This window comes from Thalassophryne amazonica, chromosome 22 (genome assembly GCF_902500255.1).
Source record: "Thalassophryne amazonica chromosome 22, fThaAma1.1, whole genome shotgun sequence".
Classification (NCBI taxonomy): Eukaryota; Metazoa; Chordata; class Actinopteri; order Batrachoidiformes; family Batrachoididae; genus Thalassophryne; species Thalassophryne amazonica.
Genome location: NC_047124.1, coordinates 702,702 through 730,302, shown reverse-complemented (window position 1 = coordinate 730,302; position 27,601 = coordinate 702,702). Strand labels below are relative to the sequence as shown.

Here is a 27,601-nt window from a genome sequence, read left to right as displayed (position 1 = left end):
AAATCACTCACGCATCAAAGTCAGAATTTCTTTATTGTCCCATAAAGGGAAATTAGTGTTGCAGCAGGAGCACACAAAAGACAATAACAATATTAACAGTGAAAATAAGACCCAATTAAAAGTCTAAGTTCAGACATAATAAAAACAATTCCATATTAAAAGCACCATACACATACAAATGTCAAATGTTCAATCCAGAATTCATGCCAAAACACTACAAAGTACTGCAAAAGTGCAAAGTGTGGATGTGCAAATAAGCAATAGTAGTGCAAGAAAAACAAGAGCACCTAAGGGCTAATTGCCATTAAGTAATAAAATTGCACTGGGAATAAACCAGACCTGAAATCTTTTAGTCCTCCTCATGAGTACTAATATGACGGCCTGAGGGCAAAAGCTCAAACTCTTTTTTTCCAGTGGGTGATTAGGACAATCCAGAATAGCATTAGCCTTCCTCAGGACCTGTCTGTTATAGATGGACATTACCCCGGCCTGCTGACTTCCTGAGATTTTTCCAGCAGTTTTGACAAGACTATCGAGACGACTTATTGGAACAATTCAAATTTCCAAACCATGCAACAATATAAAAAATTAAAACAGATTCAGTAAAACTTCTATAAAAGAGAGTTATCATCTCAGAAGAAACCTGGAAGGTTCTCATCTTCCTCAAAAAGATTTATAACGACAGATTATAACAAGATGTTAAAATCTGTCATTAACATACTTTTACAGCTGCACACAAGAAGTGAAGAACATGCAACTGTTTTACCAAGTCATGACAATGTAAACATGACAAATAATTACCTTTTTAGACGGCTCAAAAGGCTTTCTCCACCTCGTTCAGCGCGCGTGCAGGAAGAGCTCCAGCTGGAACAGTCTGCTGTGATTCCGGAAGCGATTAGAGTTGTTTTCAACAGCCAACGTGCAAGGAAAATGATTAATCTGCTATGAAATAATTATTTTATATACGCAGTGTCCCTAACCCTAACCAGCGGGTGGCATCGTCACAACGATGTGCGTGCAAGTGCACGGATCAAAGTCATGCAAGTGTCAGGGCACCTTTACAGTCCAGCCTGTGTAGCTCTACCAGTACTTGAAAGTGATATCCCGAAGTGTGCAATGTGGCACTGATTTGTCCAAATTGATCCCATGTGAAGTCCAGCCTGCAGTCTTCGTTTACACTCCTTCCCTGAGAGGACCTATGGTGGACTTTTGTCTGAGCTACTGTGAGTTCAAAGTGTTTAACAGAGACGTCAGAGAGCTATGCTTTATGCCTTGCTGCAGCGGCGGTGGGCCAATGAGACGCTGCGCACACAAACATCTCTTTGTCTTCAAGATACTCACATGGCAGCACTGCCAACACTGGTCTCAAGATTCTAGTTTCTCCAAGTAGCCAAACTGCAGCTATCCAAATGTCTTTGCACAGAAAACAAGGACAGTGGAAAGAGAGGAACAGAATAACAGACCACAGCAAGACAAGAAACGTCGCCTCTTGCTGCTTTTATCAAGTTCACTGCACAGAAGCAGCTCTTTGCGAGTGCAGAGTTTGAACAGAGTCGCGTGTTCAGGGCATTATGTCAGATGAGCTACTCCAAAGTAAAACACTGAAAGCTTCACAGGGTTACCCACTGGAGTGAACCTGAAAGCACAAACAAGACACCAAAAAAAGAAGCATCCCGAGACTCAGGAAGACCCTTGCTTGGTTCTATTAGGAAGTATTTCCTGGCATATTGTGCAGAAATGTCTTCCTCTCACTCACAGTCATTCTCAGACAAATCCGACACTGACATTAGTGAAAACTGAAATTCCAAAGTCTACAGTGCTGCTTTTGTCACATCGCAATGTAATTCACTTCATTTAATGAGTACAGGTAAAATGTTAGTGTGAATTTCATAAAAGCCTGGGATAATTCAGTAAGTGAAAATATAAGAGTCCACCCCTTCCACTTTCATTAATAACTCAAAAACGATAAATGTTAGCATTTTGGAAGTGTCGAAGCAAGAAGGGCATGAAATGAGGATAAACTGATTAAAATTTGGGTAACTTTCTGCAGTAAAATATTTTATTAACTTGTTTGGAAGGCACTGCAACTTGTATGATGGAATATACAGCACAGGATCCTTTTATCATCATTTTACAGCGTAGCAGTACAAAGTATATCGAGATTAAAAAAAGTAGCAGCTCTCTTTTTAGTGCAGTGGTTGATGATAAATAAATAACAGAGTTTAAATAAAATACAATAGAATAATAAGAATGAAGGAAAGCAAAAAACTGTACACAATATACAAAATACAAGGAATGTGCAAAAATGTACGACACTAAATGCAAATATGAAGAAGAATTCCGTAGGAGAGGAACATTACAGTGGGGTAAACAAGTATTTAGTCAGTCCCTGATTGTGCAAGTTCTCCTACTTAGAAAGATGAGAGAGGTCTGTAATTTTCATTATAAGTACACTTCAACTGTGAGACAAAATGGGGGGGACATCCAGGAAATCACATTGTTGGACTTTTAAAGAATTTATTTGTAAATTATGGTGGAAAATAAGTATTTGGTCAATAACAAAAATTCAACTCAATACTTTGTAACATAAACTTTGTTGGCAATGACAGAGGTCAAACGTTTCTGTAAGTCTTCACCAGGTTTGCACACGCTGTAGCTGGTATTTTGGTCCATTCCTCCATGCAGATCTCCTCTAGAGCATTGATGTTTTGGGGCTGTCGTATGGACTTTCAACTCCCTCAACAAATTTTCTATGGGGTTAAGGTCTGGAGACTGGCTTGGCCACTCCAGGACCTTGAAATGCTTTTTACGGAGCCACTTCTTCGTTACCCGAGTGGTGTGTTTGGGATCATTGTCATGCTGGAAGACCCAGCCACGTTGCATCTTCAATGCTTTCACTGATGGAAGGTGGTTTTGGCTTGAAATCTCATGATACATGGCCCCGTTCATTCTTCCCTTAACACGGATCAGTCGTCCTGTCCCCTTTGCAGAAAAACAGCCCCAAAACATGATGTTTACACCCCCATGCTTCACAGTAGATATGGTGTTCTTGGAATGCAACTCAGCATTCTTCTTCCTCCAAACACGACAAGTTGAGTTTTTACTAAAAAGTTCCATTTTGGTTTCATCTGACCATGATATTCTCCGAATCCTCTTCTGGATCATCCATATGCTCTCTGGCAAACTTCAGACGGGCCTGGACATGTACTGTCTTAAGCAGGGGGACATGCCTGGCACTGCAGGATTCGAGTCCCTCTCTGCGTAGAGTGTAGCCTTTTTTTACTTTGGTCCCAGCTCTCTGCAGGTCCCTTTGTGTAGTTCTGGGATTTTTGCTCACCGTTCTCATGATCATTTTAACCCCACACAGTGACATCTTGCGTGGAGCCCCAGATTGAGGGAGATTATCAATGGTCTTGTATGTCTTCCATTTTCTTACAAATGCTCCCACAGTTGATTTATTCACACCAACCTGCCTGACTATTGTAGATTCACTCTTCCCAGCCTGGTGCAGGTATACAATTTTCTTCCTGGTGTCCTTCAACAGCTCTTTGGTCTTGGCCATGGTTGAGTTTGGAGTCTGACTGTTTGAGGATGTGGACAGGTGTCTTTTATACAGATAATGAGTTCAAACAGGTGCCATTAATACAGGTAACAGGTGGAGGACAGAAGAGCTTCTTAAAAAAAAAAAAAAAAAACAGTTGCAGGTCTGTGAGAGCCAGAAATCTTGCTTGTTTGTAGGTGACCAAATACTTATTTTCCACCATAATTACAAATAAATTCTTTAAAAATCCGACAATGTGATTTCCTGGTTTTTTTTTTTTCCTCATTTTGTCTCATAGTTGAAGTGTACCTATGATGAAAATTACAGACCTCTCTCATCTTTCTAAGTAGGAGCATTTGCACAATCAGGGACTGACTAAATACTTTTTTTTAACCCCACTGTATATTGTACAACCCCAATTCCAAGGAAGTTGGGACATTGTGTAAAATGTAAATAAAAACAGAATACAATGATTTGCAAATCCTCTTCAACCTATATTCAACTGAATACACCACAAAGACAAGATATTTAATGTTCAAACTGATAAACTTTATTGTTTTTGTGCAAATATTTGCTCATTTTGAAATGTTGATGTACGACTTCAGTTGTTCAACAGTCCGGGGTCTCCGTTGTTGTATTTTGCGCTTCATAATGTGCCACACATTTTCAATGGGTGACAGATCTGGACTGCAGGCAGGCCCCCATACATCACAGATGCTGGCTTTTGAACTTTGCGCTGGTAACAATCTGGATGGTCAAGATGTCCATAATCCACACGCAGATGTTCTCAGAGGGGCCCAGGTCCCCCAGCTTACTCATCAGCCTGCTAGGTATGATTGTATTAAATGCCAAGCTAAAGTCTAGACACAGAAGCCTTGCGTAGCTCCCTCGGTGTGTCGAGCAGTGGCGATGGCATTCTCTGTTGATCTATTTGCTGGTGGGGGTCCAGTGTGATGGGCAGGGATGAGGTGATGTGCCTCTGGACAAGTTTTTCAGAGCACTTCATAATGATGCGCATGAGTGCTACTGGCCGGTAGTCGTTGAGGATGCTGATGGTGGTTCTCTTTGGAACAGGGATGATTGTGGAGGACTTCAGGCGGGGTGGGGGTGGTGGAGCATTGGGAGAGGGACTGGTTAAAGATGCTGGTATAGACATCAGCCAGTTGGTCAGCATAGTCCCTCAGTACTCTCGGTCACGCCGTCTGGTCCTGCAGCATTCCGGGGGTTCACCATCCGCAGAACATGCCTGACCTCCAGGGCTTGCACGGTGAAGGTCTGGCTGTTGGTGGTTGGTATCTGCCGTGCGGTCCCCGCAACTGTCTCCACTTCGAAATGGGCAAAGAAGTGGTTGGTATCTGCCAGCGAGATGCCCCCTGTTGCTGCAGTGATGTTACTGGATCTGTAGTTGATAAAGTGCTGAACCCCTTGCCACACCTGCTGGCTGTTGTTGCTGCTGAAGTCCTCCTTGATCCTCTCCCTGTAGGCTGACTTTGCCTCTTTGATGCCTCGCTTCAGGTCTGCTCTGACACCACTGTAATGTTCTCTGTTGCCAGACCTGAAGGCTATGTCCCTCTCCTTCAGCAGGATCGACACTTTTGGTCATCCAGGGCTTTTCATTTGGGAAGACCCGGATATGCCTGTCTACCGTGACAGTGTCCACACAGTGCTGAATGTACCCAAGTACTGCAGAGCTGTATTCTTCCAGGTCCTGGTTGCAGAAAACATCCCAGTTGGTGTTTTCAAAGTAGTCCTGTAGCTGCTGGGAGGCACCATCTACTCGTGTGTCGCTGGTGGAGACATGCTCTGTACACACCTGAACCAGAGTAGGTCCTGATTTGTACTTGGCAGAGGGAGTATGTAGGAAGACTAAGAGCTTTGTGTGTTTCTCCATTTGCATCAGGAAGAGCATCCACTGTGAAGTTGCGCCAGTTCCAAATGCAGATCAGTCCTGGGACAACCAGGGGCAGCCGAAAGACAAACAACAGCACCATGGTATTGGGTTTATTACAGGGAATAATCTTATCACATGCATGGTGGAAATTATGAGCAGGAGTTGCTTTCAGTTTATGGATGTCTGTGGCCATAAAGTTACATGGCGCTTGAAATTAACTTCGTCAGTTTCTTTCTTTTCCAAATCTGAGGTCTGGTGCTTGTATAGACCTGCACGTGGATATATTGGCCTTTGACCTTTGGACTTTATCATGAACAATTCAGCAAGGTTAGCCTGAGAAGGGATTTTTTTTGGCATTTTAATTAATCTTTCTGCCATGAAAAAACAGAGCTTACAGGCTGCTTTTATCATCAACAGGCTTCATCTAAACCTGTATTTTATACAACTGAAAGCCTCACAGTTTTGATTACTGTATTAGTCATCAAATAAATGCTGGAATACACAATTACTGGGGAAAAATTAAGAGGCAATGTTTTTAAAGTTCAGGCAGGTTTACATTAGGGTGTGATTCAAGCTGACTTGAATTTCAGCGAAATATGGCTCAGAGATGGAACCTACCAAGAAACTAACTTTCCCAAAATTTCTCCACCGAAAACCAAACAGGTGGGTGACCTTGCCAGGGATCAAAGTTAAAGGCATAAATATGCATAAAATGACATTTCATTAAATTCCCATCTTTTAAGTGGTGTAACATTCAGTGTCATCAAGTCCCCAAGCCAGTTTAACTATCAAATGACTTATGGAAGCAAACTCTTTCTTATATACATATTAGGTTTGGGGATCGATGGCGCTGAATATAGGGGGCGCTCAAAGTCTGGTTATTTCACAAAATTGGCTGTATTTAAAGGCCCATAGCCCTCTGCACCATCACGACCCCAACCAGATTTCAATGTTATCAACAAATATAGGCCCTACTCTATCAAATGCAACTGAAAAAACATTGGGGTCTTGATGGAGCGCCAAAGTATTCGACCTGCCCAATTTTTAGGACGTTTAGTGCCACCTGGTGGCCCGCACCATCAGCCTTTTTTTTTTTTTTTTTTTTAAAAACAGAATTTGCAGGAGTGGATAAACCAACATCTCTACTTTATATAACAGTTGGCAAAATTTTGGCAAATGGCTTATGGAGGCAAACTCCCTAAGAGTTTGCCTCCATAAGTCATTTGATAGTTAAACTAGCTTGGGGACTTGATGACACTGAATGTTACACCACTTGAAAGATGGGAATTTAATGAAATATCAGTTTTTTCGTATTTCTGCATTGAACTTTGATGACCCCTGGCAAGGTCACCATTTGGTTTTCGGTTGAAAATTTTTTGGGAAAGATTGTTTCTTGGTAGTTTCCATCTCTGAGCCATGTTTTGTGGAAATCAGTCGGCTTGAATCACAGCCTGCCTGATCCTTAAAAAAATTGGCTCTTAATGTAGACCTGCATTGAAATAAATGTGGTCAGATCTCAGAAAGAAATAGCTGATATGTATTTATAAGACCCATATGAATGCAGTAAAGTAAATCTGCAAGCCCAAATTTGTAATTCAGCGGAGAAATCTTCATTTAAAAATTACAAATTTGCAGCTAAAATTTGGCCCTCAGCAAAAACTGTTTGTACATCCGGGACATTGCAGTGACATCCGGCAGAAGACGGAGCGCTCCCGTCTTCAGTCCGATCCCGCATTGAAATTGATTTTATCTGTTAGTAATGTTACTGTTATACACATCCTGGTTTCAGCATCCAAAAGTAAGCTGCAATGAATGTGAGATACAGCTCTGCATGCTCAGATCAGCGGCGACATCGGCAGCGGGCGACGTTCTTCCCCGACGCCTCGCTCTCTGCCTCCGCTGCGCTTACTGAGTCTGTGTGCTCGGTAAACGCCGAAGCGGGCCACTCACGTCGCCCCCGTGTCTGCTGTGCAGCTGGCACCACCTCTCTCTCTAATGAATGGAGATGCAGCCAACTTGGCACAAGTCCAGAGACTACGCTCGCTGTTTTGATGCGGAGCGGCCGGTGACACCTGTTGCTGCAAGGACAGACTTTCCACAGCACCGCATGTCTCGGTAATTGGAGCCGCAGAGCTCCGTGGCCGCTGAGAGAGGTTTATATCTTTTTAATGACTTGGATTCTTTTCGGGTCCCGCCTCCGTACCCCGCAACGGTAACACCGGAGGCGAAAGACAGTAGATTTTCAATGAGAAACCACTCAATCAAACCGGCGTAGGAAAAAGTCCCCCAAAATAATTTTCAAGCACAAATAAAAGAAATGTGTACTCACCAAATGTGCTGCAAGACAATATGAAGTTTTAAAAAAAGTAGATCCTTCCGTATAAGACAAGAAAAAGATGCAGATGCAAACTGATGTAAATCCACAAATTACAGTTGGCGTGCGCAATGCATGCTGGGATAGGGTCTTTTCCCTGACGTCTCGGCAGCGTCCCGGATGTGATGACAGTTTTGCAGAGGGCTAAATTTTAGCTGTAAATTTGTCATTTTTAAATGAAGATTTCTCTGTTGAATGACAGATCTGGGCTTGCAGATTTACTTTACTACATTCAGAAGGATCTTATGTGTAAATGTAAGTCATTTTTTGGTCAAAAAAATCTGACTGCATTTATTTCAATGCAGGTCTACTTTAAGTAATTGTACTTTTTATAAGAGTACCACCACGTGTATGTAAGGAACAGAAATACCTTTAAAAAGTTGCTAGGATTGATGCAGAGCTTCAATAACAACAAAAGCCCTGCTGATTTGGGCCTCTCCAGTACTCAGTTTTATTTTTCCTGTAAAAGAAGTGTGTATCGTCTCCTCTTTACATTAATAAACAAATGAAAACATCTGTTACCTCAGGGGGAAAAAAGGAGCTTTGGACCACAATGTGAGCCACAGCAGGGTAGACAACTTTAAAAAAGTGTGGACTCCATTGCCAAACACTGGCTGGGGAAGTGTAATCAGGTACAAATATGGTTACTGTCAGAGATAGAAATAAAATCCTTTGTTATGCTTTCAGTTCTCTGTCCAGCAGCCAAGTCCTAATCAGGCGTAGCAGGTCAGGCAGTGCTTCAGGAGGACTTTCCTGCACAGCTGTACCTCAAACAAAGGAAGACAAGCACTCAGTGCAAATTTAAACTGCTTTTTCTACACACAGACTGGAGCCATAGTCTAGATGATAATTGGTAATTGATAATGTGATAACGTTTTTTTTTTATTTTGGATTCTTGAATGTGATCATTTTTTGGCTCAAAAACTGCACAATTAAATCAAGAAAAATGATCCATTAATTAATTATGAAAATAATTGTTATTTACAGTGTCTAATATATTTACTACCACCAAATCTGGATTCAAACACCATTTGTCCTGAAAATAATTCCCCTCAGACAAACAAACTATGATCCAAAAGTGTACAATCTGAGAATAAATAATAATCAAGTCCCCAAATGATTGACAGTGTTTCCAAAAAAATATCGATCTGCCCCACATTTGTGACATTTGCTCTGCAGGAAGCCAAAACTTTATGATCAAAGCATCGATGATGTTGCCAACACATTTCATATCATTCAAGACAATTAATGAAAATTATGCAAACGACTGAAACAATAACAATGTAACGTGTAATGTGAATAAATTCTCTCCACAACAAACAGGGACTTTGTTTTCTATCGAGTTTACCTTTTCTGTGTGTGGAAAGGACTGGCCGCCATTTCTGGAAGTGCTTCCGGTGTAAGAACGAGGTCCTCAGAGTCAAGACTTTGTACCAGTTCATGGAAGGAAAACCAGAAACATTGGCATTTTGCTAGGAACTAAAACAAAACCATAAACTTTATATTTTTTATCTTCCCGAACAGAACTGTTTATTTAAAATAATGGTAACTGCTTCATACTGCTATTTTTTTCGTTCTTGAAAAGCTTTGTCCTCACCAGATCATTAGGACATCAGACTCCATTAATGCTCCAAACCCAAACAGTTGGTGGTGGTAATGCACCGTGTCAGTTTAGAAACCGCCAATAAACTTGACAGAAGAAGAAGAAGAAGACGACGACAACCCGGTGAGGCTCACTGCTGCCTGTCTTTTATTGTGGATGTTGTCATGGAAATAGAAACCTGGAATGGACGTCACGTGAATAGCGGCGTGCCACACGGCGGCCATTACTAAGGGTGGAGAGAGCACCTTGAGCCAGAAGCGAAATGAGGAGAAAAAAAAGGCAGCCAGAGCTTCACCATCTGCTGCACCAACTACAAAAATAAATTCTCAAATACTAAAATGAACTGTACAAGAGCCTTAATGTAATTATGTAAAACAAATGTCTATTTTAAAGTCGTTATGTCACAATTAATATCGATATACTGAGACTCTAACGCAACGCCATAAGTTCTTTTCATTAAGCTGCGTTCACATGCATACAGATATGGAAACAAAAATGTTTAAATATATATACACGAGGTCTATTAGAAAAGTATCTGACCTTATTATTTTTTTCAAAAACCATATGGATTTGAATCACGTGTGATTACATCAGACATGCTTGAACCCTCGTGGGCATGCAAGAGTTTTTTCACGCCTGTCGGTTACGTCATTCGCCTGTGGGCAGTCTTTGAGTGAGGAGTCGCCCACCCTCTCGTCGATTTTTTTCATTGTTTAGGAATGGCTCAGACTGCTACTTTGTTTGATCAAAATTTTTTCAAAACTGTAAGGCACAACTGAGTGGACACCATTCGATAAATTCAGCTGGTTTTCGGTAAAAATTTTAACGGCTGATGAGAGATTTTGGTCTGGTAGTGTCGCTTTAAGGATGGCCCATGGCGCCTGACGGCGATCTGCGCTTCGAGGCGGCAGCGTCTCGCCGTTTCAAGTTGAAAACTTCCACATTTCAGGCTCTGTTGACCCAGTAAGTCAGAGAACTTTCAGAAGAAGTCGGCATGAGGAGTTTATTCGGACATTCCATTGTTAACGGACATTTTGTAATGAAAGAACGTGCGGGCAGAGTCGCATGTCGGGCTGGACCCGACCTCGGGGGGTCGCGACAGGAAAAACACCTCCGTTGGAAACCTTAACGGTAAGTTGGAACATGCCCAAGCTGTTAAACAATTTCTCAGTTACTCACTTGTTGAAAGCCATCAAAAGCCGCCCGAATTTGAGTTTAATTTTAGTTTTTCCTGTCGCGGCGCACACAGATTCGCCGAGTCGTTTCCGTGACGACTCTGCGAATTTGCGCGCACGTCTTTCATTAAAAAATGTCCTTAAACAGTGGAATGTCCGCATAAAGTCCTCATGCCGGCCTCTTCTGAATCTTTTCTGTTCTCTCACGACGTCCTGGGTGAATTAAGCCTTAAATTAGGATGTTTTCAGGTCGAAACAGGCCGACAACGGTGTGTGGAAGTGCTGCACGATGTCCCGCTCTGTGGGAAGTCCTTACAGCGACAGAAACACCCCATAATCTCTCATCAGCCGTTAAACTTTTCACCGAAAACCAGCTGAATTTCTCGAATAGTGTCCACTTGGATATTCCTCACAGGTCCAGAAAAAATTTTGATAAAGCAACGCGCGCCGTCTCGAGCAGCGTGTGAAACAAAGGAATTCAGCCGAGAGGGCGGGACCACATCTCACTCAAGGCCTGCCCACAGGGAAATGACGTCACCGACACGCGTGAAAAAACTCACGCATGCGCACGAGGGTTCAAGCATGATTGGTGTAATTGCATGTCAATCAAATCCATATAGTTAAAAAAAAAAAAAAAAAAAAAGGGTCGGTTTATTGTCTAATAGACCTTGTATACACACATACATACTTGCAGTTGTTGTTTAATATGATATGAAAATTCAGTAAGGTATATCTTATATTCCAATTCTAAGGTGAAACTATGCTAGTATATAAAGGTATATCTAAATATCTAAAAAGGAAGAGTAAAATAGGAGAGTAGAAAAGAGTAGAGCAGAGCCACTTAGGTGCCTGGTCTTAAGAACCAGGGATGGTGAATGGCTTTATATCTACTACTTGTAATAAAATGCTAGTAAAAATCATGCACACATATACATACATACACACACATACATATATATATACACACACACACACACACACAAGGTCTGTGAGAAAAGAATCCGACCTTTTTATTTTATGCAAAAAAATATATGGATTTGATTCATATGTTTTTACGTCAGCCAAGCTTGAACCTTTGTGCGCATGCGTGAGTTTTTCCACGCCTGTCGGTTGCGTCATTCGCCTGTGGGCAGGCTTTGAGTGAGCACTGGTCCACCCCTCTCGTCGTCGTTTCATTGCGAGGAAATGGCGGAATGATTTGGGTTTTTTTTCCCATCAGACGTTTTTCAGAAACTGTTAGAGACTGGCAGGTGGGAACCATTTGAAAAAATTTATCTGGCTTTCGGTGAAAATTTTACGGGCTTCACAGAGAATAAGGAGTGTTACTACAGCTTTAAGGACGGCCCACAATGGCGCACGGCGCGCCTATCTCGGCTTTCAGTGTTTACCAGTTGAGTGAGTATAAGAGAAATTGTGGAGAGCTGGGCTTGTCCCAACTTGTCCTCTAACACTCTGAAACGGAGGTGTTCCTTTGTCTCGCTTCATCAGCGAATCGGTCCTGACGCGCAAAGCCTCCGCGTGGCTTTCCATGACAAAATCTCTTGTTAAAAGTGAAATCTGCCGGAAAATGGCTGATGTCCAGCTCTTGTGATAACCAGAGAAATTGCACACGATGGTCACGGATCCACACAGCGATCCGTTTAGAAATGATGTGGTGGTTTCTGCCTCTTGATGGCGGCTCGGAGCGCGGCGCGCCATACGCCATTGTGGGCCGTCCTTAAAGCTGTAGTAACACTCCTTATTCTCTGTGAAGCCCGTAAAATTTTCACCGAAAGCCAGATAAATTTTGGAAAAAAAAAAGCCCAAATCATTCCGCCATTTCCTCGCAATGAAACGACGAGAGGGGTGGAGTAGTGCTCACTCAAAGCCTGCCCACAGGCAAATGACGCAACCGACAGGCGTGGAAAATCTCACGCATGCGCACGAAGGTTCAAGCTTGGCTGACGTAAAAACATATGAATCAAATCCATATATTTTTTGCATAAAATAAAAAGGTCAGATACTTTTCTCACAGACCTCATATATATGTTGTTGTCATTAAAAGACTAGCAGTAATATTACAGTGGAAAAAGCAGCAAGGTAAATGACCACAATGGCAAGGCATACTTCAGATTTATATTTTAATACATAAGGATTTTTTTATCCGAGCTTTTAATCAGCTTGAATACAACTTACAAGGCTTCATTTATAAAGGGGAGACACAGTAAATTCCCCAAATTTCCACACTTTACATAAAACAGTTTTTCTACCCACGCATGCATAGGTTCATTGGAAAGAGCTTTCAAAGGGCTTTAAAACAAGTCTACTTTTATTAAAATCTGTTAACAAGTAGCGACAATAGAGTGAGAAAAGCAGCTCAGTTTTTCATAATTTCCCCAAATTTCTGCATTTTACATAAGTTTTTTTTTTTTCACCCACACATGCATACGTTCAAAGGGCTTTAAAACAAGCCTACATTTATTAAAATACATTAGGAAATAGCGACGCTAGCGCAAAAAAAAAGCAGTCAGTTTATTATTGCTGATCGGCACATCTTCCTGTCCTGAGCGACGCTAATAGATTGAGGTGCACACATCCATTCCAGGTCTGTATTTTCATGGATGTTGTTGGTGGAGAGACAAAGTGCTGTCCCACATTTCACGCTGAGAAAAGCACAACATCGGCATATTTCTTTAAAAACACTGCATTTATTTGGGTCATTATTATAATTTTTTTGTTTTAGTGGATCAAATGGGCTTTATTTCAGCAGAATGCCGAAGATACATCAGATGGGTGAACACTGGAGAGAATATATTTCACCTTTTAAAATAACTTATTTTTCTGGTTGACGGAACAAATCGCTGGAGTTTGCGCAGCTGTGGGTTTGCGCAGACTTCGCTGCAAGGCTGAGAGCAACACAGCACTGTGTCTTTTAAAAATACAAGAAACACACTGCTTGGCTTTAAATACAGAGTAAGTCTATTTCAGGTGATCAGACCCTCTTTCTCTTAAAAGGCTTTATTTTACTCAGTGTCCCGCTTAAAAGGCTTTATTTTACTCAGTGTCCCGCTTATGTTGTCTGTTTGAGTACCCTCTACTGTCTTCTCTGTCATTTGTGAGAGCGTCACAGCGCCACATACAGGTCTGGCACATAAAGTGTTTTCAGTGTCCCACAGCTGACATGGAATGCTATTAACCTTGTCTGAGAAGGATATTTGTTTGTTCTAATGGGAATGGGAATGTCAATTAGCCATATCGGCGTCTCGGGTGACGTACTGTATTGTGGGAGAGGTCAGAGTTCACTAGTACCAAACATAGCCAACACATGTGAGCGGCCATTTAAATCCAAGTCATTTCTCTCTCTGTTTATCAGTATTTTGTGTGCCTCTGTTGCCACCAGTTGCAGTAATTCAAGCTCCAATAGCATATCTTAAAGTTGCTGCAGTTAAAAAGCTCGTAGTTGGAACTTGGGATCAAGCTGCCATCTGTCCAAGCCCCTGCCTCTCGGTGCCCCCTTGATGTTCTTAGCCGAGTGTCCCGCGGGGTCCGACGCGTTTACTTCAGAAAAAAATGAAAGTGTTCACACCAGGTCAGGTCTCCTGGATACCCCAGCTAGGAATAATGGAATAGGACTCCAGTTCCATTTTGTGGGTTTTCTTCTCTGAACCGGAGCCATGATTAAGAGGGATGGCCGAGGGCATTCGTATTGTGTCAACAGAGGTGAAATTCTTCGACCGGCACAAGACGGACAAAAGCAAAAGCATTTGCCAAGAATGTTTTCATTAATCAAGAATGAAAGTCAGAGGTTTGAAGATGATCAGATACCGTCGTAGTTCTGACCATAAATGATGCCAACTAGTGATCTGGAGGCGTTATTCCTATGATTTGCTGGGCAGGCTCCGGGACACCAAAGCCTTTCTTAAAGGAACTAAAAGAAGGGCGGCACCATGAGTGGAGCTGCGGCTTAATTTGACTCAACACAGGAAACCTCAGCCAGCTTGGACACGGAGAGGATTGGCAGATTGATAGGTCTTTCTTGATTCTGTGGTTGGTGGTGCGTGGCACTTCTAAGCTGGTGGAGTGATTTGTCTGGTTAATTCCAGTAACGAATGGGACTCCGGTATGCTAACTAGTTATGCGGCCCAGTGCAGTCAGCATCAACTTCTTAGAGGGACAAGTGGCGCTCAGCCACATGAGACTGAGCACTGCATTTATATAGCACTTTTCCATCTGCATCAGAAGTGCTTTACAATTATGCCTCACATTCACCCATTCGCACGCACACGCACACACATACACATACACACACACACACACACGTACGTCAGGGTGCTGTCATGCAAGGTGCTCACTACACACCAGGAGCAACTTGGGGATTAAGGACCTTGCCAAAGGACCCTTAGTGATTTTCCAGTCTGGCTGGGTTTTGAACCGAGGAAAAAAAAACGCTGCTGGCTGCAGTCTTCAGTCTTCTCTCACAAATGTGTTTAAATACAGTCCATAAAAGTCCTGCTCACAGACTGATTTCCAGAGACAGGACATGTCCACATCAAGTATAACTCCAGACTAAAGGTGCACCAATCAGGATTTTTTTTAGGCCGATCACCGATCACTGAAATTTTGATTGGCCGATACTGATCAAGTACATATTTGGATCATGCCCAAAATAATAATAAATTAATATATAAACAAAAATAAATTTAAGAAATATTACAATTTGAAAACAAATGCACCCGAACGTGATGACAGCTGCAAATGCGTAATGCTAACTTTTAACATTGAAAATGCCATAGACATGCTAACGCATTAGCATCGCTCCCGTTTTTAAGTTATAAAATACATCTATCAACTGTTTCAGAAGACCACAACAGGTCGATTTAACATAGAAAAGGTAAATAATACTCACAGACGTATGCTCTTTAGGGTTTTAGCGGGGGAAAATTAAGCGAAAGAAAGAAAGTATAAACGAAGCAAAAGGCTCGAAGCATTGCTTCAATCTGCGAACCACTGGTTCGATTGGTTCAAGGTTCAGAGCAAAGCCGCGCTGCAGAAAAGTTGATCACGGACCCACTGCAGGGTCTGTAATCAATGTAGAGAAATGATCATTTTCCTGACAAACACACCAAGCACTCCCTGCGCTACTGCCTGCACTGTTGTGATCGGTCCTTTTGATCGGCGCATTTTGCCGATCACCGATCAAATCGATCAAGGCGTGATCGGCCGATAATGAGCGGTGGCCGATTGATCGGTGCACCTCTACTCCAGACATCTCCACATTTACTCACAGACGGTTCGTGCGCACGCGCATCTTGCGGTCAAAGTCGGAAAGATAAACTATAACAGAACTCAGAGCGCAGACCTGCAGCTCAGCACAAATATAAACTAGAAGATAAATCAGAGTGCACAGTCTGTCTGCAGCGCGCACCTGACGCAGACATTCCTGTGTCGTCACGACACCACAGGAAGCTCGAGGCAGCCCCGGTGTGAAAGGGGCTTTAGAGATTGTGCTCATGAAGTATTTTGGACCTGTTGGTGCTGTATGACAGTAATAATAAGGAGTTGAAACTTGAGATTGATTTTTCAGTTTTAGTATGTTTCACAAACTCCCCAATTTTCTTGTTTACCATATAATAAGATAGTTATAGACTTTTAATTTCGGTGTACCCATGATTATGCGGACCTGGTCAGGATGGGGTGTCCAGGTCCGCATAATCACGGGTACACTGAAATCAAAAGTCTATAACTGTATATTGTCTGGTACCTGTGACTGTTGACCCAGGAGTGCTATAGGCTTTCCCAGACATGTGTGCACTCCTAACCACCAAATGGCTAATTTTGGGGTGGAGCCCAAAACCGGAAACGTTGAAATACGTTTCTGTTCAGAAGGAACCAGTTGGGAAAAAAAAAATTCTGGTTCAAAGCCCTGCTCAAAGTGTCTCAGATGGCAACAAGTTTGCAGATTATTTTTCCTTAAATGATTAGGACCAGTATAACGGTCTGGGTTAGGGTAAAACGTTTTAAAGTAAAATGCAGGAGCCCTGGAAATTTGAACAATACTTCCACTTCCAAATCATGGCTTTGCGCAATTCCAAGAGTATTGCGCAGCATCAGAATTGTGACATCGTCCGGCTGGTCACACTCCGGAAAGGTTCTGATTAATTAAATGAGCTGGATGCAAACCTCTCGTATGATTTAGAAAAATAAGAACTCATCAGTCGAAATTACGTATTTGCTTTCCTAAATTGTGTGATTCAAAAAGATGAGAAAGTTTCTTTTGATTAACTGACTGTGTCGTAAAAGCTAAAATGAATAAACGGTCTCGGCGAAAAAGTAAGTTACCATATTTATAACTGAAAAATTCTGCAACTTTTTTTCTTTAGATAGAAACAAAAATAAAAATATAAAAATACTTACATTTTAGATGATCTTAAAATTTGTCCATCAATTAATCAAATGATCCTTCAGGCTACAAAAGCGGAGTTAAACTCACACGAGCGAACCGCGCTTCGAATCCTGGATTAAAAGTAAAACTCCGCGCTCCGTTTTACAAACTCCAACAACAAAAGAAAGTTCACTCAAACTTATTCAACTTACGTTTTCACCCGGGAAGAAGTTCTCGGTGTGATCCTGCAGTTTCCAGCAGCTTGAACTTTTCAACTGCGCTTCGCTCGACGTTCAACTCACTGAAATTGTGACTTTTTTCTTCTCATTTTAAAGCAAAAAAAAAAAAAGACAGCGGTGTCAAGATGAAAACAAAACGTACGGCAGGAAAACTACCAGACGTTTTTCCAAAGTAAAAGTAAAGTAAAAGCAGGAAACCAGTAAGTAAGACACAGAATATATGCAAAATACTGCGCAAAGGGTTTGGATATATCTAACATAAAATTAAGAAATTTTAATTATTAAGAATTATTTTGTGAAAATAAATAAATGATGAGATAATTTTATCCTATAAAAATGCACAATTTCTTTTGGGTGATAAAACAAAGCAATTTATTTGATACCAAATGTAGACGAGCATGATGTTGCATTTAATCTCATTTAAAATCATTTTAATTTTGAGTGTTTGTTTCTATATCTTGCTATTAGTGGAAAAAATTGACGGGGATAAGTTTGCTGAATATTTATAATTTGATTTCCTTTCGATTTATAGAGGCTGAGAAGAGCTAAACAAATTAGATACAAGAGAAGATTAGCTCCAAAACTGAGTCTCCTTATGAATACAGTTTAAATACACTTTCCTCTTCAACAGCTATGAGGTGGTATGTGGCTTTAAAATACAACCCCAATTCCAATGAAGTTGGGACGTTGTGTAAAATGTAGATAAAAACAGAATACAATGATTTTCAAATCCTCTTCAACCTATATTCAATTGAATACACCACAAAGACAAGATATTTAATGTTCAAACTGATAAACTTTATTGTTTTTGTGCAAATATTTGCTCATTTTGAAATGGATGCCTGCAACACGTTTCAAAAAAGTTGGGACGGAGCAACAAAACACTGGGAAAGTTGATGAATGCTCAAAGAACACCTAATTGGAAACAGGTGAGTGTCATGATTGGGTATAAACGGAGCATCCCCAAAAGGCTCCGCCATTCACAAGCAAAGATGAGGTGAGGATCACCACTTTGTGAACAACTGCATGAAAAATATAGCCCAACAGTTCAATTGCAAGGAATTTAGGGATTCCATCATCTACAGTCCATAATATAATCAGAAGATTCGGAGAATCTGGAGAACTTTCTACACATAAGCGGCAAGGCCCAAAACCAGAATTGAATGCCCATGACCTTTGATCCCTCAGGTGGCACTGCATTAAAAACCGACATCATTGTGTAAAGGATCTTACCGCGTGGGCTCAGGAACACTTCAGAAAACCATTGTCAGTTAACACAGTTTGTCGCTACATCTACAAGTGCAATTTAAAATTCTACCATGCAAAGTGAAAGCCAAACATCAATCACTTTTACTTTTTAAATCACGTTTACAGCCATTTTTGACTTTTGTGTGTTTTGCAGAGGATCACGTACACATTGTTGATGAAATGCTACAGTTGAAATGATCCTGCAGAAAGCTGTAACTCCGGGTGCATGCCCCCATTCTGGCTTCATGAGTGGTTTTGCCTTTCCAGTTTAATCTCTGAAACAAATGTCACTGTACATTCTAGCATGCTGCATCATGATTTAGTGGCCATGGTAACCCTGCTGCTTGCAATTACCTTTACAACCTCGTAACAATTACTAATTTGAGAGAGAGCCAGGAGTGAATTGAAACCAGTATGTTTGTGTTGGTGTCATGTTGTTGTCTCTGAAGCTCCCATCTTGAAATCAAGAGCAAACTAACAGATGTGGACATACACAAATTTAACTCTGGTATTAGCAAAAACCATTTTAAACAGGAATCATGATTTATGTCTGAGTCACGAATACTTAAAGTTCCTCTTTGTGCAATGATTTTGATTTTATATGGCACTCCACAATGTTCTTCTTATTCTGTCGGCTGCTCCCGTTAGGGGTCGTCACAGCAGATCAATCGTTTCCATCTCGCCCTGTCCTCTGTATTTTTCTCTGTCTCACCAACCACTTGCATGTCCTCCCTCAGCACATCCATAAGCCTCCTCTTTGTCCTCCCTCTTCTCCTCCTGCCTGGTGGCTCCATCCTCAGCAGCCTTCTCCCAATATACCCTGGGTCCCTCCTCTGCACATGTCTGAACCATCTCAGTCTCACTTCTTTGACTTTGTCTCCAAACTGTCCCACCTGAGCTGTCCCTCTGGTATGTTCATTCCTAACCCTAACCACCTCTGTTCCAATCACCAACATGCCCATTGAAGTCCACTCCTATCATCACTCTTTCATGCTTGGGTTCACTCTCCACCACCTCATCTAACTCATTCCAGAAATCTTCTTTCTCATTCAGTTTACCACCTACCTGTGGGGCATATGCACTGATGATATTCATCATCACCTCCAGTTTCCAACCTCACACTCATCACCCTCTCAGACACTCACTTAACCTCCAACACACTCTTAACATACTCTAACTTTAAAATGACCATTTTTCTTCCTGTCCTCACCATGATACAATAACTTGAACCCATCGCCGATGCTCCTGCTCTTACTTCCCTTCCACTTGGTCTCTTGTACACACACTGGGCCTCATGTATCAAAGTTGTGCACTTGTGGCGTAAATTTACGGTGTAAATTTGAAGTACACCAAAGTTGCCGTGACATGTATCAAGCAGTGCGCACCTGCCCATTTCCGGCGTATGCCTGACGTGACCTTGATAAATGCGGCGGGTGAAAACGATGGTAATTATAATAAACGCGCCCATAAATATTCAGACTCCACCTCAGACACACCCTCATTTTACGACATGGAAGCCAGGAAGACGGCAAAGAAAAAGAACTCCACCAATCACGACGCGTGCCAATAAAGCCTCAGAAGCGGCCGTCGTATTAATTGTTTTGTAGTATAATCAAAAAAGTGTTACTGTGGTCCCTCGTTTATCGCGGGAGTTACATTCTAAAAATAGCCCGCAAAAAGCATAGTCCGCGACGTAGTCAGCGTTATTTTTTTACAATTATTATAGATGTTTTAAAGCTGTAAAAACCCTGTAAAACCACTTTATACACTTTCTCAATCAGGCATTAACATTTCCTCACTTTTCTCTCGTGTGTAAACACTCTCAAAGTTCAAACCTTAGTAGGAAAATAATACCAAACTGTTTTCAGGCCCAAACATTTGTTTGAGAAATAAAATAGAACGTTTTCCTATAAATAATTATGATGGCATTTAGAACTAATGAATTAATTTTAACGATCAACGAACGAGGTCGGACACATAAGAAATTATTAATGTGACTGACCAGTATTTCACTGATTGCGCCTCTGTGTCCTGACGCCGCACCTTTTCCCACTCACACCTGGCTGCAGCAGGTGTTTGTTTCCGAGTGACAAACACAGTTATGAGTAGTTGTTGGCGCTCTTTTCTCTTCTGGACAACAAGATTCTTATAAACAGATACGCAGAACACAGAACACTGTAAAAAAAGACATGCAAAATTGGACTAAAAACTCCGCAAACGGTGAGGCCACGACAGGTGAACGGCGTTATAGTGAGGGACCACTGTATTCTCTTTTCACATGTCAATAATTCTTGACATGTGGATATTTGCTCGCTCAATTAATAAGACACACCTAATCTGTCAGATTTCTTTATTTTTTAAATGTATTCTGTATTTATTTTATTGTGACAACCGAATGGAGACGACAAAACCTGGTTGCAGCACGGGCGAATTAAGGGAATGACGAAACTACAGTTGTTATTATCAATTTCATTGTCTAAAACGATCACACCACATGAAGTTAAGCTCAGCGCTGCTCTGGCTCCAGGCTCGAAGTCTGGAGAAAAAGGCGAGCAGCACTTTCTTTGCAGTCAGCGATGTGACCATGGATCATGCTCGAGACCAACAATCCCGCAAAGACGTGATTTGTATTGATTATTATGTAGTATAATCAGGAAAGTGTTATTTATGTAACATATGCATTGATTTGTATAATGGCACTGTTTATCATGTTGATCATCTTCATTTTTATGTGGATTCCAGCGCTGGTTCATTTTGGTGTATAATTTACGCCACCTCTCGACCTGGTGTATATTTTCAGCGCAGTGTACGCCAACGACCACATTGATAAATGCCAAGTAGCGCAGCCGTTTTGGCGTACACCCCATATACGCTCAAATATCACCGTACGCAATGTTGATACATGAGGCGCAGTATGTCTACTTTTCTTCTCTCCATCATATCAGCCAACTCTCTCCCTTTACCAGTCAGACTGCCAACATTCAAAGTCCCGACTCTCACGTCCACCCTTCTAATTTTCCTCTTGTCCCGCTGTCTGTGGACACATTTTCCTCCTCCTCTTCTTCTTCTTCTTTACCCAGCAGTAAACCAATTTCCGCTGGCACTCTGTTGGGCAGCAGCACTGGCGGTCATTGTTAACCCAGGCCTCGACTAATCCAGTATGGAAATTCAATTTTTAGTCTGCATAGTTGGGTTGGCTTGTTTTATGCTGGATGCCCTTCCTGATGCAACCCCGCTCATTTATCCGGGCTTCGGACTGGCACTCAGAATGGACTGACTGCAATGTTCAAGATTTAAAAATAAAAATACTGACATCGACATTTGTGTGCATGGATCTAAAAGCAAGATTAATGATTAAATCACTATCTTGGTTTAATAAATTATGTACTATGGTGAGCAATTGATTACCTAAATTTAATATACCTTACTTTCAGATTAATTAACCATGTTGTCAGATTAGTAATCTGTGTTGATATTAACAATCACACTCTTGTTTTAATGAAGTGTGTAATCTGGAGATAAGAACAGGCACCAGGGTCTATATAGGACTTTCTACTTTAATAAAGTGTGTCTGTGGTTTAATAAATGATGTCATCTGTTTTATAAACTGGCCCCTACTGGATAAGTAACACTGATGTTTCAATAATAAACAGTTTGTTCCACAAATGGTACCTGCAGATTAAAAAAAAAACTTGTATGAACAAGCCTTTCAGTTTAATGAACAGTGTCTTCTGTTTAATAAATTGTGCCACTGATTAATAATGTCATCCTGCGTTCTATTCCCAGTCATGCTTACCTGTCTGTGTCCTTGGACAGGACACTTCATCTGCAATGTCCCAGTCTAGCCATCTGTAAATGGGTATCAGCCTTGGCTGGGCAAGTAACCTGCCTCAGACTGGTACCCCATCCAGGGCACGTCGAGTTCCATCCACTTCTTCCCATGAATCTAGGAATAAGCACCAGTGGGCCACAGGGCCTGTATAGGCTTACTTCTGTTTAAAAGCTGTGCTCCTTGAAAAATGCCAAGAATGTAAGGATAATGTATTTGTTGATGTATATTAAGGGATTCAGTGTATAGTATCAGCAATAAGATTGCTCTTCATGCTACTTTGAGCTCCAGTAATCATATCCATATGTTAGTAAGAACTATGTTAAAGCTACAGTGTGTAGGATGTAGTGCCATCTATAGTCTAAGTCGCTCCTGGTGTGTAGTGAGCTCCTTGCATGGCAGCCCCCCCCACACCGGTGTGTGAGTGTGTTTGTGTGAATGCAAGGCATCATTGTAAGGCACTTTAAGCTTCTGATGCAGATGGAAAAGCGCTATATACTCAACTCAAACTTTATTTCTAAAGCACATTTAAAACAACCACATTCAACCAAAGTGCTGTATACAATAAAACAATAATAAAAATGCAGCAATTACAATAAAACTAAACCAAACCACATAACTCAATACTATATAATAAAGTAACTTAAATAAAATTTCTTTTCAATTTATAACACATCAAATCACAACAAAAGTTGCCTTGAGGTGCCTCACACAAAACAGTTCAAAATCAAAATTAAAATGAGTGAGTAAATTAAAAGATTCAAATACACAAGTAAAAGAATAAAACAGATAAAACAAATAAAAGCTTTTCATAAGAAAAGGAATAAAAATACATTTTTTAGTCTTGACTTAAAAATGTCCACGGAATCTGAGTGCCTCACGGTCGCAGGGAGAGCGGGTGCACGATAAGCCAAGGCTCTTTGACCCGCTGACTTCTTCTTCACCCTAGGAACACACGGTAGTTATTGAAGATTTCAAAACCTCAAACGATCTGGCAGAGCGAACGTGCCAGGGCAGGTTGTTCCAGAGCCTATAAAGGCTCTGTCACCTTTAGTTTTCAGCCTCATTTTTGGGGTAACCAGTAGTAATCAGTTACTCCTGATTACTACTTATATAAATGCCGTCCATAAGGTAATTTATAGGTCTGAGATGGTGTGAAAGTGATTTTTATGTCAATGTTTTTTTTAAAGACAATCAAAATAGTAGAATTGTTCTCCTTTTACTCACAGATATATTGTAATGGTGAGTACAATGGTGTGATCCCAAGTTCAAAGTTCTTTCTTCAGAAACAGGAGTCAGTCCTGGATCATTAATAAGAAGGTCAGTCCAACAGGTAACCATCTCTCAGAAAGAGGCAGCAGAGGGATATCCAGAAACAGGCGAGGTTCAGTAACAAGGGATTTTCATCCCAGCCAGTCAATACAAAAGAGCAAACCTAAACCAGGATCACGAGATAGCAGCAGTGGTCCAAAACAGGAAAGCAGTAATGTGGAACAGAACAAGACACGCTGAAAACACAAGGAAAATGCTTAACAATCCAGCAAAGGCAGGGAGAGCTGTGGAAATGACTGATGGAAATCACTTCAGGTGGCAGAGTGTAGAAAGAGGACACCAGAGGGAGTGAGAGAGGACAAGCACCCAGAGGCCAAGAGAAAAATTAAACATCAGAAGAAATAATATTCCTGAGGCAGAATAACAGCAGAAATAGAACAATGTGGGGAATAGACCCAAACACCAAAACATGACATTTTTGAGGCGTCATGTCCATAGATATTGAAAATTGTGGCTTAATTAATTCACTTCAGCAGATCCCGTTTGTGTTTGACCTATTGCAGTTCTATTCATGTATTCAAGAGAAGTAGGAAACCAAACTACAACTCTGGAGCCTGAAAGGATGTAAAACTGCATGTACCCTAAATACAGACTTTACTCTCATAATAACTATTTTGCCAGTGCTTGCAGCTACAAATCTCCCTCCATTTTATTTGTGGTCTTCATATTATTCCCCTGTGCAAGTTTTTATCCTCTCCCTGAAGTCAAATGGTTGGAGTTGAAAAATATTTTCAGTGTCATACTGTGCATCAGCAAAGCAATTTAAAACCACTTCACATCACAAGATTAGTAGCTTGACAAATTTGTTCAAAACCCCAGTAATCAATTTAGATTGTCACTGTGGCTCAGGTATTTGAGTTTAGAGGGTCTATATGTGAACTGAAACCATGAAAACTCCACTAGACTCTGCAGTAATGGTCGTGAAGGACAATTTTAAAAACTTGATTTTGGTGATGATGTAAGAATGCCTCTTGCTGATCAAAATCAGAAACACAGACTTTATTAGGGTGATACCTTGTGCCCCGTTTGGTGAATGATTTTCATATGTAGTATCTCAAGTTGGAGAGTTTTTGCTATGGAGCTCTCAGGATTCCATTCTTGCTTTCTGTAGACAATGTAGTTCTGATATTGTTTGATTCATTCTTCTGAACATCATCTCCACTGTACTATGTGGAGTAGCCAGGATAAAGACCTCATATTTAAGGCAGTGGTACTCTGCTGTACTCTACTTGTGTGATGCAAAATGCCTTGGAAGAGTTTATTGAAACTTGTGGTTCCTGGACAAAAGATGTCTGCCAGTGCCGATGGTCTAAATCCTTAGGGTCCTAGTGCTTCCTGGCTTCTTGTTGTGAGACTTGGATGCAACCAGTGACCTCAGGTGATGACTGGATGTCTATGGTGCTAGGTCTCTTCAGAGACTCTTGGGTACTGCTGGAATGATATTGAGTCAAAGTAGAGGACACTAAGCGAGACTCATCGACGTAGTGAGGTATTCTGGGAGATTTTAGCCACGTAGCACATTTCTATGGCCAGGATCGTCTCTGTGGGTGACTCAGTGTTAAGAATCCAAGCAACTGGAAAAGGCCACCGGGATATCCATGTTTAATCTACCTGCAGCACTTTTAAGGAGTGATGGTGGACTGGACGATTGCTATTCAAGACTACAGGGTGTTCCATGGTGTGGTACATGTGGAAATGTCTGGCATAGAGCCAAGACCTGACCTGATGTGATTTGGGCATCTTCTCAAAATATCCCATGGATGCATTTTTCTAAATATGACATAAAACTGAAAGGTGACAGCAGGGTACACCCATTATGAGCTGGAGAGAACATATATGCCATGTAGAATAGGAATATCACAGAAGGAATTGGAGAATGTGGATGGGAGTGGGATGCCACCATGACCCTTATGGTGCACCTGGCTGGTACTCGCCCCAGTTTATTGTCTGTTTCTTTTCCATCTGCTTTCCTTTTGTCCACTGATTCTCTGTGTGATCATATTTCCCACAGTACACTACACAGGTTTCTCTTCTGGATTTTAGTTTTGGTTTTTGTGTTCTATTGCTCCTCCATTTTCCCCTGCATCTTTGTATTCTTTCTTCACATCTTTCTTTCTCTTGTCTTCATCTCATTCACTGAAGGCCCTGTCACACCTTGACAATTTTGCCTGTGTATGCCGACCGTATCAAAAATGCTGGCACACGTTGGCATATGCCTAATAAGTTAATGCAGCTGTCACACCTTGACGATTATCCAGTGTATGCTGACAGCTCCATTTCCACCCAGTGGTTTGGGTCGGTACTGCACAGTGTGGTGCACGTCAGAAACAGAGTAATTTAACATTATTTAATTTTTTTATTTTCATTTTTTATCTTGGTGGACCATTTTCATTGTACACAGAATGCTGAACTGGCTGTGGGAAATGCTGCATGAATGAATGAAGTGCTGTCTCTTTAAATGTTTAAAGCGCCGGCTGCTTCCTGATTAGCAGAACTGAATAATGAAACGCTGTGATGATTTAAACTTTTAAAGCACCCGTCGAGTCACTGAATGAAGCACTGTGTGATTTGTCGGTGGGATGATCACTGACAGTGATGATGCTTTAAAGTGTTACAGTGCATTAATCAGGTGTGATCATCCTGCTCGATCAGGTCGTCTGATGATCACACCGACAGCAATGACACTTTAAAAGTTTAAATCATCACAGTGCTTCTGTGTGATCAGGGCGCGACATGGGCTGAGAAACACACCTGCAGCAGAAAAACCACAGAGGGACTTGCTTTAAAATGCTAAGTTTTCAGCCACAAATTAAAGTACTTTCAGATGTCATTTTCAAAAATCAGGAGCTTTATGTGGATTCATGTCCATCTGTGATGGTGAATTGGACTGAAATGAACAGGTCAGATTTACTCCATGTGTGAATGAAACCATCGTTCTGCATCAGGACTGTAGGTTTCAGCCAATCAGTGGCCAGCATTAATGGATGTATTTAGAGTAAATTACAAGAAACGACTGCCAACAATCGCATAACTTACCTGTAACTTATGTCCAGCATGAGCGGGACATGTGAGTCACACGCTGGCATGCGTTGAAAATTTTCAGCATGCCCAAAATTTTTTGAGGAGCTCAGCTTATTTGGACGAACATCAGCGAGCTTCAGCGTGTTTCAGCGTGCTTCCATGTGCGTCAGCTTGCTCTTAACTTATTGGTCTTATGCCAGCGTTTTTTAATATGATTGTCATATGCTATATCGTCAAGGTGTGCCAGGGCCTTAACTTCTATTAGTGTTCCTCCATGTTCCTGTGTTTTTTAGGTTTTATTGTCATTCACTGTGGTTCCAAATGTATTCATGTGCACTGGTCCTTCCGGGTTTATTCCCTGTGCTCTTGTGTTCCCGTGCTTCCTCCATTTATTGGTTGCCATCTTTAAAAGACACATTCTTTTTATTATTCTGCACCAGATTATCTTAGGTTCCATCCAAGCTCTCTTGCATTCTTTTGGTTCCTTATGTTTTTGATTGTTCATCTATGACCCCATTGTCATTTTGATCACCAAGTTATATCTGCTGGATATTGGATTTTTTTGCATGGTAGGACACTTGTTACTGACCTTAGCGTGTATATTTGGATAACACCTTGTTGTTCTCTTCTGAAAGACTCTTGCTCTGTGGACTGCTCACCTGTGTTCTGACCCTTTGCTTGTGTTATTGACTACGAGCCTGACTGACGACTGAAGGTACAGTCATAGACTGAGAACTGATATTCCGTAATCCTCTGCTATGTGACTGTACTGTGGATACCACTCTGGTCCGTTACAACCTTGTACAACCTGATGGATGGATGAATACATGGATATATTCAGTCTGTTGTGTAGCAGGAAAAAAGCTAGTGTTTGATTGACAAGTAGCTTTAATGATTAAGTGATTGTCAGCTGAACCTTTCAGCTTCAAGCATCTATCTATGTGGCTCGCATATCTCTCTGTTTGTCAGATCGACCTCAACTTTCGG

General features: G+C 41.3%; 1 protein-coding gene across 3 annotated transcripts in view; it reads right to left on the bottom strand.

Moving 5' to 3' along the window:
• ppfibp1a (PPFIA binding protein 1a) overlaps window positions 1-17,275 on the bottom strand; it is an 82,909-nt gene extending 65,634 nt beyond the window's left edge. For 2 of the 3 annotated variants that reach the window (XM_034163152.1, XM_034163154.1), the window contains exon 1: window positions 17,158-17,274. The gene's annotated coding sequence lies outside the window, so the exon portion shown is untranslated. Of the gene's footprint in view, window positions 1-9,154; window positions 9,233-17,157 lie in introns of all 3 variants that reach the window. The other variant, XM_034163153.1, reaches the window with a different exon arrangement.
• Window positions 17,276-27,601: the final 10,326 nt, after the last annotated feature.